The sequence below is a fragment of the Palaemon carinicauda genome, chromosome 19, assembly GCF_036898095.1.
Source record: "Palaemon carinicauda isolate YSFRI2023 chromosome 19, ASM3689809v2, whole genome shotgun sequence".
Lineage (NCBI taxonomy): Eukaryota > Metazoa > Arthropoda > Malacostraca > Decapoda > Palaemonidae > Palaemon > Palaemon carinicauda.
In genome coordinates, this window is record NC_090743.1 from 25,658,576 (window position 1) to 25,672,787 (window position 14,212).

General features: G+C 32.0%; 1 long non-coding RNA gene across 1 annotated transcript in view; it reads left to right on the forward strand.

Moving 5' to 3' along the window:
• The window catches only part of LOC137658174 (uncharacterized), a 13,996-nt gene extending 2,125 nt beyond the window's left edge, over window positions 1-11,871 (forward strand). The window contains exons 2-3 of the long non-coding RNA XR_011047270.1: window positions 9,073-9,157; window positions 11,747-11,871. This is a non-coding gene — a long non-coding RNA (uncharacterized lncRNA). The remainder of the gene's footprint in view (window positions 1-9,072; window positions 9,158-11,746) is intronic.
• The last annotated feature ends 2,341 nt before the right edge of the window (window positions 11,872-14,212 follow it).

A 14,212-nucleotide genomic window follows, 5' to 3' on the forward strand; every position in this document is an offset into this window, starting at 1 on the left:
TTTTTTATTTTTTAACATTGTTACAGTTGTTAATGTTGTTTATTTTTTATATTTATCATTTATAGTTTGCTACTTCTCTATTTCCTTTTCTCATTGTGTAGCATCCCATGTTGGAGCACTTGGACTTGAAGCCTTTTGCATTTCCAATTAGGGTTGTAGGCTAGCTATTATTTCAAGATCATCATGTACATTTGATTCAGGAATATACAGTGCAATGTATATATAGGCTATCAGCAGTTCAATTAATACTTCATTTATTAGAACCACAAGTGTCACACAGTTTATGTGACATTGGATTACTGTAGTTCTGCCCTACTAAGTTTAGAAAATATGGTAATCGTCATAAGTTATTCCTAGGTTTCATAAATTAGTGGTTGACTGAAAATGTATAGGCACACATCCCATGTTGATTATGAAATTCTCATATACTTTTGCATATTAAGCATTTGCATAACTTTTATATGGACTTTATTTCTTTATGTAGATAGGATTTTTATTGGTAGATCATGTCACAATGTTATGTTTGTTTGATTTCACATTGTGTTTTATATTCAAAATTTGTTGATTGTAAATGAGAAAGCATCAGAGAATTTTGTGTTTTAAGGTAAACTAGTGTACCCTATTACATCTACTCTCTAGTGTAATCTGGGTGGATTATTTTGTAAGGATGATAATTTTGTTTAGCATTTTTTGTTGTTATTGTTTAATGGATATACAATACTAATGAAGATATTTTTAAAATAGAATTTATGATGGTCAATTGTATTTATTCTTGGTTGTAAGGTGTAGACTTTTAGCTCTTGACAATGTGACTATCAGAAATAATTGAATAAGTGGTTAAATAGATACTAGTTGACCCTATATAATATATTTGCAATTTTTTGAAGTTTGAAAATAGAAAATGATTCACTCAATCCTGCTTAAGGGACTAAATTGTGTGCACATCTCAATCGATGATACTCATTAGAATAATTAATTCTATTTATTTAATTAGCTTTGATTCAGCAATGGGTGAGGAAGGATTATGTCTGACAACCTTCATAGGCACCCTTTCTAAGGAAGGTGTAGCCTATATGTGGAAAGCATTTAATAAGCTAAAGAAATCTTTTTGAGTATTATGATTAAGTATAACTGCAACATATAACACATGTTATTTGATTTTGGTTGATGGTGATTGATTGATACATGTGAAACTAGGGTAATGAAAGAGGCTAGAAAACAGTCATAAGGTCTTGGAGATTGAGATGGGATGAGTATGTAATGAGAAGAGATTAGGTTCAGTTGCCAGAAAACTACCGTAGTAGATGGATGTAGCTAGAAGACTAGTAGTAATGCCATGAAACTTTAGAAAACGAAATTTTTGTTCATACGGATCCCAAAGGGAAAATCTGGAATATACTACAGTGCAATTCTTATACTGCAGGTAAACATTGTCATGTTTGTGATTACTGTACTTTGAAACATACAAATCATATTTACAGTTTTGTGGATAGAGATCTGACAAATTGATAATGTTAAGACCTTAGTTTTCAGACCAGCAAAATCAAGGCACATTAATTCTTAGTAAAATACTGTATCTCTGGTGAGGGATAGGAATTGATGTTTAAAGAAATGACATTCTTTTCTTTGCATTAATAGATTTTCCCAAAATTTCAGGAATGGTTCAGAAACTGCACTTTGGAGAAGTCAGATATCAAACTGCCTTTAGATTCAAATGAACCAGAATGTAGGATACATTAACCCTTTTTAAATTATCAATGATTTATCAAAGTATCAGAGTTTGGCATACCTTGGTACTTTGACTGGTAAAGTTAATTAGTGGCATAGGATCTAGGTACATTTGATTTCATCTTTGGCTTCTTTAATTTAAGAGATTGCATTGGTCATGTTGTATGTTCACTAGAGCACGAGCGTCTGGGTCATTTGTAGTGTGATGTGAGACAAGAATTAACTTAATTTTAATGTTTTAGGTAATTAGGTGCTACCATAATCACTGCTAACTAGTAATCCAGTGTTGATAATTCCTTGAAATGAAACACCCATGGGAACCCTCATGTCTTATGACTTCTGTGTTTGCATAGATGCTTTACTGGAGATTGAAAGATATGAAAGAATATTATCAGCTGGAGTAGTGCATGCAACTGTACTTGATTGCCTTTGATATGGAAAGTCTCACTAACTTTGGGTGATAGAGGTTTGTGCAGATAATATTTTCTTTTTCAATGTGATTGGTGATGATTTGTTTAAGCTCTCTCCAATGAGGAACAATATTTTATCTTACTAAAGATTGATTATGCTATGGATTTGTCACTGTTGGATAGGTAGCATTGCAGAAAGTGACATTGCGTAAGAATATTCCTCAAATAAAAGCCAGTGGTTAGAATAACTACATTGATAATGCAGACTTACTACTGTGCTGTTTTGTAGGTGACTGGAATAATGTGTTTTATATACAGTATCCTATTATTTTAGATCGAGTTGTTTGACTTTCCATTCTATTGGTTCTTATTTACTGCTGTGGAAATTATTTAATAATAACATCCCCAGGAGACATGTCTTGAGTCAATTTCCAACATATGTTGGAAATACCCCTGTAAAGTGCTCTGTGTTCCTTATGACAACGAAGTACTTAGAACCTGCCATCATTTTAATATTATGTACACTAAGTTTTTTTTTATTAAACCCAGATATAATTTTAAAACTGTACTATTGTAATATTAACATATTTACAGTGTTAATTTACCTTAAACAATGAAGAGTTTGTGATGGATTGTGGTTAACACCATTGTATGAGTCAATGAGGTGCACACATTGTTTTTCTCTTTTTCTTGGTTTTTATATCTCTTGATCATGTCCTATTTATCTGGATACTTGGATTTGCTACTACTGTATTACCCTTTTTGGGGGCCATGGCTAAAATCAAGAAAGATTACCAAGATTCAAAAACGTTTATTTGTATTTTTCTGCACATCACACCAGAACACTTGTAAACAACCAACTAAGCTCTATGTATTTAGACAGTAAACCATCAAGCAAAAACATCCGAGAAGCTGTACAAAATTGTTGCTTTGATATTATTTGTTATATAGTGGTACTAGTTTTGGGTTATTAATGAGATATTCTTGCATATTTTTCTTTTATGTGTATTTTTAATTGTCACAGATTAAGTATGTCTCTCTGTTAACAGCCTTTTATGAATTAATTGTTTGACGTGACTAAGTAACAAAGTTAATTTTACTTCAATCTAGAAATATGCACACACCTGGACCATACCTTAGGTAATGATAGAAATTGCATTGTTTTTCTTTATATTTTTAATATAGTGAGTGATACCAGTACTGTTTTTATATTGAATGTACAGTATGTATATTCTTATTTTATGAAATGTCTCTAGATATACTGTATGGTTTTAGTACTGTAATCTGTGAAGCATTCTGGTTAATTTACAAGATTTAAGGTAGTGTAATTTTTTTAGAAAGCTTTAGTTAATCCTAATTACAAAATAATTTGCATAAAAAATCTAGTGAAAATGGATATATAGTATTAGGAAATGAGAGAATAGTATTTTTCAAAAGATTGGGCAGCAAATTGAAGATCTATTGAATGATAAGGATTCATAATGTTGAAGCCACCAAGGTACAATTTGGAAGTTCTGATACAAATTGCAGCGAGGAACTTGTATCGAAATGTACAATTGATCATTAGGCTTGCATTTGATATCTTTTCAGAGAGATTTAGTAATGGGGCCCTTTTACATGGAAATTGTGCTTTCAATTTACTCTTGTTGTCATAGGAAAGAACTTCAGGTGCCAAGTCTAAATTAGGTGCCTCTGAGATTCATTCTCCTTTTTGATATATTTTTACTTTTCCTTTAGAGGGATCCATATTTTCATGTTGTCTTAATTCTTTTATTCTATTAATTGTGACTTACAGTGTTGCAAGTGTACAGTTAATGTTATCAAGTGGTGTAAATACTGAAGTAGGTATCATTGGGTAATACATTAGGGGACTCTGGAGTCTTGATATCTTTACTCATGAAGTGCTGTTTAGTGTTTTCTTTCCCAGTAAGGTTGATACAGTATTTAATTTTGAAGGTTTTTATCAGAAATTTTCAATTTTCTTTTTTTTTTCTTTGGAAACTCTGACCAGCAAATGTAAGACCATTTAGAAGAATAGACAGTAGATGGCAAGGGTGTATGGTACAATCTGCCAATTTCAAGTTCCTTTAATCAATTAATGGTAAACATTTAGGGAACTTGGTGTGTATAAAATAAAAGGGCAATGTAACATTGAATCCTTAAGATTGCTTTGGTGACTTGCAGTGCTAATCATTCTTTAGATTATAGTATAGTATTTTTAGTTATTTGAGTGAAGATGGAAGTCTGGGACTTATAACATGTAGATAACTATGAATTAGGAGGCCCACAATTTTTGAGGGAATTAGTTTTTTGTATTGAATACATAACTGATAATCAGTAGCAGTATGACTTCCATTGGGATACTGTATTGTATTGTGGAATGGATGTAATTATACATTTAATGTGAAGTATACTAATATTTTAACTGGGTGGCATTTTCAATGTAGAATTTTTGTATCCTGGGAATGTTGTAATTTATTGTTGCAGTATTACAATATCAAGGCATATTGTTTACAGAATTATGTTCATGATGCTTACTGCAATAATGTTTGTTTGGATTATATGTTATTGAAAGACTGAGTTAATTAGTTCCATTCATAGTAATTTTGGTGTAGTAGTTGTATTTTTCACAGAATGGAGCTCTGGACAAGGGAGACTGTGTAGAATATTGCTGTTAATCATGATGTACTGATATGTTTTAGTAAAAATATGATGCATTCATAGCTTCAGTCATAGCATTGGTGGTTTTGAGGACTGTATGTGTGGGACAGGTATTGATATAATCCAATTTGGAAAGCCATTTGAAAATTTTGCAAGACAAGTAAACCCAATGAAGCATCCTAAAACAATTTTTATTGTTTCATAATGTAAATTTTGCAATTATGTAGGTTATTAGTGTTAGCAGTAGAGACAAGAATTATATTGCTGTACTTAATTTCTGATTCTGAAGTAGTGCTCATGTTAGTAGTTACTGTCAACACCTCTAAAAACACAAGCTATTAAAAATTAGGTATAAATTTCAAGTTTGTATACAGTTAGGGAAGGAAGTATAACCGATCAGATGTAAAAGGATGGTAGAGAGATGTGTGTTGTTCTAATTTAACCAATATTGCAACAGAACTGAATGTCAGGGAAGTCATATTATGTGGTAAGAAGAGGAAAAAAGGCCAAATTAAATAGTAAAATGGTTCATACCGACAAAGAAAGACATTAAGTCCAAAAGTGGTGGGCTTTAGTCTAATTCAAGTTAGGAGACAACTGAAATATGCTGACGCTGAATAGATCAGTAAAAATTATGAACAGAGCCAGAGAATAGCCTGTCATTCTGTAAGCAAGTTGACAGTGAAATGTAAAATTTGGGAATAAAAACAGATAGAGGATAGGAAGGGAAATCCTTGTACCATAAGACATGCATGTAAAAATAGATTGAAACGTCATTTTGATATGGTATTGAATAGGCACATTCTACCTGTTGAGAATTCCCTAGCTAGAAGAGTCATTGGAGGAGTTAATTTTGTCAATCAAATGTTTGAGAAATGTTGAAGATTAAAGAAATATACAGTATATGTTGGTGGTTTTGATTATATGATTTCCAGAAATAAGATTTTGGGGTCAAGCATAGGGTCCCGGGGATTGGTATGATCATGTATTTGTCAATGTTCCATGAATGGGGGATTTGATACAGCTCTTGTAAATGAAGGCATACAACTTTGTAACAGTTCTATAGAAAATTTTATGTAAAATTATTTTGATATATTAGAACTGTTATGCTAGTTTCAGAAAAGAGGAGGATAAGATATTTATTGTTGTCATTCAATGCAATAAGATAAATATGTCACGGTTTTAAATCTGCCTAAAAGCAATTTTTGTAAAACTGTGATGGATTGAAAAATTAGTAATTTACCTATGTGAAGGTATTATTATTATTATTATTTTTACTAGCCAAGCTTACAACCCTATTCGGAAAGCAAGATGCTATGAGCTCAAGGGCTCCAACAGGGAAAATAGCCCAGTGAGGAAAGGAAACAATGAAATAAGTACACAATATAAGAAGTAATGAAAAATAAAATATTTCGAAAACATTATGAAGATTATGTTCTGTCATATTTTTTTTTTTCTTTTGGCTTAGTATTATATTTTGTAAATGGTTGTTGCAACTGATCTTTAGAACGATTGGTAAAGGATACACAGTAAAGAACTGTTAAATCTTTACTCTGCTGATGTCATTGTTTGCTTATAGAAGAAGGTAGCACTAGTATAGTAGGAAAAAAAAGATAACTCGAAATAGTTCTTATGTGCAGTGATGAGATTGGTAGAGTAATTCAGGCATTTAGGTAATGTACATTTGTATCAAAAGATAAATCATTAAAAGCCTGCACTTGAAGAGATAAGGAAAATGTGCAGGCAAATGGAAATCTTTGACTAGTGTAGGATACTGTAGTTATATTCTTCCATCATGCACTTGCATAATAAGTGTCTTTGCTGGTAGAGGACCTATCATATGGATCATATTTAAGGGACAGAGAAGGAAAACTGGTACCAGTAAAGTCTTGAAGGAAGTTGTGGGAATTAAACTTTAGCTAGAATGTTTTCAGATTAGCATTGTATGCTTTAATTAGCATAATATTATGAAATTACTCCTTTTGCACTTAGTTTTATTCCTTGTAAAAATAACAGCCGCCTCTACTTCAATATTCAACTGTATTGGGATTTTAAAATAATTCATTGCAATTAACAATGATTATTGCAGTATAAAGATTTTTCACTGTTGTTTGTAGCATTTCCATGTTCATTAAAGGAATGTGTTGAGTTTACATGATATATTTTGTGAACCATTCTTCAAATTAAGTTTGCTTCTCATCAAAATTTCATAAAACATAATTTTTGAAAATATGACATGCATTTTTCTCTTTCTTGTAAATTTTTATTTTTTCTTGCAGTCGCATATTCCAGATTTTTTTTTGTTTAAATCAAAAAGTTATATCCTAGAATTTCTTGAAATAGATGAGGGAGATGTCATATGAATCTTTCTCTCTGTTTCACTGTATTTTATTCAATCACTCTAGGTGAATTTTTTTTTTTTTTGGGGGGGGGGAGTTATATTGCACATTACGTAAATTCAGGATGGTTAGGCTATAATTTATAATGGTCATTAGATTAACCTTTAGGCCCCTCATTTCTGATTTTTGCTCAAAATGTATACATGGCTACTGCAAGTAATGTTTGTAAGGTTTAAAGTAAAAGCAGTTTTGTTTTTGCATGGGTATATTGGAATAAATATTTGCGCTAAAGGTAAAGTTTACTATACTATACTGTATATATAAAGTAGGTCTTTAATTCTGCTGTGGCATAGTAACGATTCTATCTGAGTATGGGGACACAGCATTCCATGCACACCGCAGCAGATTCCAGTGTAGGAGAAATACATTTGCATTCAAAGTGTTACACATAACGTGTAGCCTTAGCTCCATTTATTTAATATTGATTAATTTTTAAAATATAAATATTTAGGCTTAGTATATAAAGTATTTTGTTGATATACTAGTTATATGATTATCGTATTTTATCACATTTTATCTCGACAAGAAGTAAATTGTTGTCATCTACTATAATTTTCATGATAAAAACCTTGAAGGTGTTCCAGAAACATAATGCCTTTTAAAATACACCACATTTAAGAACATAATTCGCCTTTTCAGTCACGAGAATTCATACATCAGCCGAAAATGAAATTTTTTAAAAGTTAAGGTCTTGTACTTTGATTTAATTGCTTTCAGGTGTTTCAGTGGTTATTGGTCTTGTATTTTTTAATATATATTTTAATCAATTAATAACAAACCCAAGGAATTACAGCTTATAGAATTTAAAATACAGTTATAGAAATACATTGCAAAGGGAGCTTGCGTTTCGTCTTCCATCAAGGGTCCTGTACAAGGGTATGAAATATGTCAGATGAATTGACAATGATTTGTTGAGATCTATAGCATATATGTGCCCAAGCCAGATGTTCTGGTGCATTGTGCTGTACCCCAGCTGTGTCATTTATCTTTGCAACAGAACTACAGTGTATACGTGAAAAGACTTATTAGACATTTTGTAATCGATGAGTTACGAGATCTTTGTTCCACCAAACTAATCTGAGAAATTTCATTGTTATGTTTATTCATTTGTATGGAGATATTTGATCTTGGATGTTGTTTGTTTCTTAGTTTTATTATTTGTTTGGAGATGCATAAACTTGGATGTTGTTTGTTCCATTTAACGTTTGCTATGTTATGTACTGTATTGTAATTTTATGTCAACTCTAGATATTATTAATTATCGTGGTGTTTATATTTTGTTTGCTTCAACGAATGCAAATATTTATACTGCGTTTACACGAGAAGTATCTTGACATATGAATATTATATATTTACTGTAAGAACCATTTATTTTGCTTATAGATATCAATAATTGTTAGTCATATTCGACATGTGCATTCATAATATGAATATTAGAACTAAGTTTGTTAAACACTTTCACTCAACCATAAACGTGCAAGAGTAGTTTATAAAAAACTACGTGATATAAGATTGTTCCCATATACTTTTATTATAGAATATACAGTATATGGTTCCAAAATACTTTATTATAGAAAATGTATTTCATAATACTTCGATTTGATGTGACTATGTTGAGACTACACTATCCACACGATTGGCAAAATTCTCTATACCCTTCCCATCCAATAGAAAGCTAAGAGCTTATAGGTCTACCTGCTTAGTCATCATCAGCCATTGCCTGTCCCTCCCTGGTCAAAGTTTGAGTAGAGAGGGGACTTGGACGCTAATCATATGTATATATGGTCAGTCTCTAGAGCATTATAACTGTTCCTTGCCTCAGTCATTCATGAGTAGCCTTTAAAAACCTTATCGTTTCTTCTTTTCTTTCGCAGTCGCGGTTTAAAGTAGTCGCTGCCCCAGGAGTTATGCTGGCCCTTGTGGTGGTGCTGGTCATCCCGCTTGCTGATGCTGATACAGGTAAGGGGAGTCAGTTTGTCAGGCTTAGTTTTACTTTCAGATTTGACACTTATCTTTGGAACATTGTGTTGTTGAAAAATGATTACTCTGGAAGGTAAAGTATGCTGTTGTTTATTGATTGCTCAAAAAGGTAAGGCACTGGTATGTTTTTTTTTTTTTTTTTTTTTTACATTTTCATAAGTCGAAGTGTCATTGTAGTTATTATGAATATGCTTAATTTCTCTCTCTCTCTCTCTCTCTCTCTCTCTCTCTCTCTCTCTCTCTCTCTCTCTCTCTCTCTCTCTCTCCCATCAGACGCTAAAACTTAATAGATATGTTTTAGTCTTCGGGATTTTTTTCGTAGTTTCCCCTAACCTTCCAACTTAGTGAATGAAAAGACAAGGAAAGGCAATTTTTCCCCCCTAATATTCCGTGTAGTTTGACCCTTCTGCATGATCAGCTTGGTTGTAGGAAAAGTGGATTCGGTATACAGTAATACTTTCCTGTTGAATTAGATTTGCATTCCCGTTTTAAGATTTTTAGATGAAACCAGTACATTGCTGTATAACTGTCCGTGTAATGTAGTAATGTTATTTCTGTATTTTCCCTTACAAATGTTATCATCAACATTACGTAGCACTCTTTAGTCTGACAGATCAAATTGAATCTAAATTTTTTGCTCTACTTTTTTAAAGTAATAAAATCGAGTGATATTTACCCCTTCGAGTAACAATAATTAGATCTTAAGATTACGCAAAATTATGTTAAAAGAATAAGAAATTGAATTTCATTGCTCTTCTGGTTGCTTTTTCCATTCCCCTTTTTTTTTGTCATCTCGATAAAAGCTCGGGTTAGGAATTGGTCCGTTTTCTTTAAGAGCGTCGTTTTCTTTTGTTAGAGGAAGCAATGCTTATCGTTGGGAAGTTATTGGGGAAAATGCTCTGGCTTGGCAGAAAACCGGTTGTTATTTTCAAACCTTTATGTGGGACCTTAAATGTAATTTTCTAATTTTGCTAATAGAATTGTGCTAAATTGATCTCTCTCTCTCTCTCTCTCTCTCTCTCTCTCTCTCTCTCTCTCTCTCTCTCTCTCTCATGAGAATTATTACTGATGTTTACCAATTCAACTCTTCAATGTTATGTAAAGCATTCTTGTATTGCTAGCGTTCGCAACCCGTCAAAATGTCTGGTAGATATTTAGATATGCACGTTCACCCTCTCACTAGGGTATGACTGCTCCCTCTCCCCCTCCCTACCCGAGGGACTGGAGAGCTTAGCATGACCGGAAATATATATTATATATATATATATATATATATATATATATATATATATATATATTTATATATATATGTATGTATATATATATATATATATATATATATATATATATATATATATATATATATATATATATATATATATAAAACCAAACACTTGCTCCTTATTATATAGGTGAGATTATTATTTTTATTATTATTATTATTGTTGTTAGGTTAACAGTCAAGTGCAGCAAGTGTAGAGTGGAAATAGCAGTGATTTAATGCAGGGCTCTAATAAATTGAAGCCGAAAGGGGGTTAAGGAAGGGAGAGGGGAAGGCAATTGTAGTCACTCAATGAAGAGGAATGGGCGGATGCTGGGGGAGAAAACAGAGAGAGAGAGAGAGAGAGAGAGAGAGAGAGAGAGAGAGAGAGAGAGAGAGAGAGCCAGTCGCTCAAGTCCTGATAAAACTTGAATAAAAGTAGGGAAAGTCCTTTTTTTTTGTAAAATGGTCTCAAAATTACTGAAAATGTTTACAAGTTTGAGAGAGAAAGGGATAGATGTTCTTGATGAAATATACAGCATTTAGAGATATTGTTAATCTTCACTTATCTCTCTTAAAACTAGAGGAAAAAAGAATTACAAGGGGAAGAGAGAGAGAGAGAGAGAGAGAGAGAGAGAGAGAGAGAGAGAGAGAGAGAGAGAGAGAGAGAGAGAGAGAGATTGCCAAATGATCACTCAAATCTGTTTGTGTGTTGATTTTAAGATGGTAAAAAAGTATCAATGGTTCCCATGGAGGGAAAGAAACTTGCATCTACTTCATTGGTCCAATCTGTGTTCATTTTATGCTGGAGCGTCGTTGGGTATGTGCTTGAACTATCGGAGGGGATGTGTGTGCTTGTACTTAGTCATTTGCTTTGGTATTTGATATTGAAAGTTTGCTTCATTGCACAACAGTCGTGTTCACTTGTACAGGTTTGATTTTATTGGTTACTGAATAATATTATTTTTGGTATGGAAAATTCACAATTACAGTATATGCGTTTTTATATTTAAAAATAGCAGGAGCTTTCGCACATTTTACAAAGTCCCTCTTGAGCTGAAGCTGAAGAGATAAAAGCAGGATAATTCAGCTGAACAGGCACTTGGTAAAAAATGTGAAAGCTCCTGCTATTTTTAGATATACAACGCATATAATTGTGAATTTTTAATACCCAAGATCTTCAGACACGGCATGGTGTTTTCATCAATTTATTATTATTATTGTTATTATTATTATTATTATTATTATTATTATTATTATTATTATTATTATTATTATTATTATTATTATTGCTAGCTAATCTACAGTACAACCCTAGTTGGAAAAGCAGGATGCTACAAATCCTTGATCTACAACGTGGAAAAATGTTGAAGATGTACGTGGTGTATGAAATTAGCTGTGGTAATGAATCTGGACCAGTCATCGTTTACTCTTATGGGAATATATATATATATATATATATATATATATATATATATATATATATATATATATATATATATATATATATATATATATATGTGTGTGTGTATGTATGTATATATTTTAGGTGATTAAAACGTTAGATAATGAAAACTTTGGATATGTTTAAATATAATACTATTAGTATACTAATTTGGGGTCTTTTCATTTGGTTCCTGGCATTGTGTGAATGATATTTAGTTAAATGCATTGTATACGCAATGCATTTTTTTCTTTGTATTAATCCGATATTACACCACTGATAAACTCCCCTTTTAAATTTGTTATAGTTTAGCCTGGGATAAGTATCTCTCGCCACTTGTCCCCTTATACTGTATGGTGTATGCAGAATAAAGGAATAAAGTTGCCTTGTTCCATTCTTCATGATGATAGGTACGGTCTCTAGGTATACTATTGATAACTAGTGTACGCGACTCGTCAACAATGACCGCTAAATATTTAGAGATACATACATATATAAATATGTGTATATATATATATATATATATATATATATATATATATATATATATATATATATATATATATATATATATATATATATATATACACATACATATACACACACACCGCCCAGTAATTTTACTCTAAAGTATAAAATATTTACATAGATCATAGTAGGCCGATTAGAAAGAGAGCCAGACTTAATCAACCAAGAGAACAAGCGGGCTTTATGCGTGAGTGTACAATAACTGATCATAATCCATGTAATTAAACAGCTAATGGAACATTCAACAGATTATGACAAACCACTCTGTATTTTATCTATAGACTATGAGAAGGCTTTTGATTCCGTCAAAACATTGGTAGTAATGAAAGTCCTTCAAAAATAAGGAATAGAAGAATCTTATGTCAGAACACTTGAAGATATCTGTGCAAGAAGTACAGCAATCCTAAAACTACATATAGTGAGAAAATTTCTATTGAGAAAGTAGTTAGTCAGACCCCATCTCTCCTAAATTATTCATAGCATGTCTAGAAGTTTTTAAGAATTTTTATTGGGAAAATGAAGGAATTAACATTAATGGAGAAAACTTCAACAACTTAAGATTTGCTGATGACATGGTTGTGTTTAGTGAATCACGGTAGGAATTACAAAAGAAGTTAGAAGATTTGAATAGAGAATGCAGAAATGTAGGACTTGAAATAAATGAGTAAAACTAAGGTAATGTTCAATGATAATGCAGAGAGACGACAACTAGGAGTTATGGACGAGCCTCTCGAGATTGTTAATGAATAAACGTACTTAAGGCAGACGGTAAGTGTTTCCCCAGGACAGGAGACCGAAATTAAAAGAAGGATAAGCATGGGGTGGGAAGCATATGGTAAACAAAATGAGATTATGAAAAGTAAAACGCCACTTTCTCTGAAGAAAATATTTCATGATATGGTTCTACCGGTATTAACTTATGCATTAGAAATTTGGAAACTTACTAAAGCCTTAGAACATAAGCTAGTTACAACTGAAAGAGCTATGCAAAGAATAATGATGGGAATAACACTTAAGACGGAAAAAGAGCACCATGGATACGAGAACAAACTTAAGTAGAGGATATTCTAGCATGTAAGAAAAAGTAATGGACATGGGCGGGACATATAAGGAGAATGGCAGACAATAGATGGACCTTACGAATAACAGAATGGGTCCCTATAGATTGTAAAAGAAGCAGGGGAAGGAAGAAAAGACGATGGATTGATGAACTAAGAAAGTTTGCGGGCGTGGACTGGCACAGAAAGACCATAAGCAGACGCAAGTAGAAGGACATGTCTGAGGTATTTGTACTGCAGTGGACTAGTAATGGTTGATGATATATATGTGTATATATATATATATATATATATATATATATATATATATATATATATATATATATATATATATATATATATATAAAGATTATTATTATATATGGAGATTGAGAAGTAATGCTCTCTTATATATTAAACCTAGATATTTTGTTACAGATATCAAGAAACTTTTAAACTACAAGAATGGACTTTCCTCATCGTCAGTATTTCTTAAAATAGTGATTTGAGCAGAGTCAAGCTGCTCTGTAACACATTCTATGGTATCGCTTTTTTTTTTCAATGAAAACGTGTTGTTATTTTGGAGCCCCAATTCAAATGCTAAAGGAGAATCTTAAACATCTGGTTGTCAGTTTTGTTGAGCTTCGTGAAAACATTCGATTGCCAGCCCTATCGGCCTCTTCATTTTGAAGACATTTTGCTACTTTTTAAAGCAATTGGTCGTCTTTTTCACACCTTTTAAATCACCTTTAAAGATAACCATT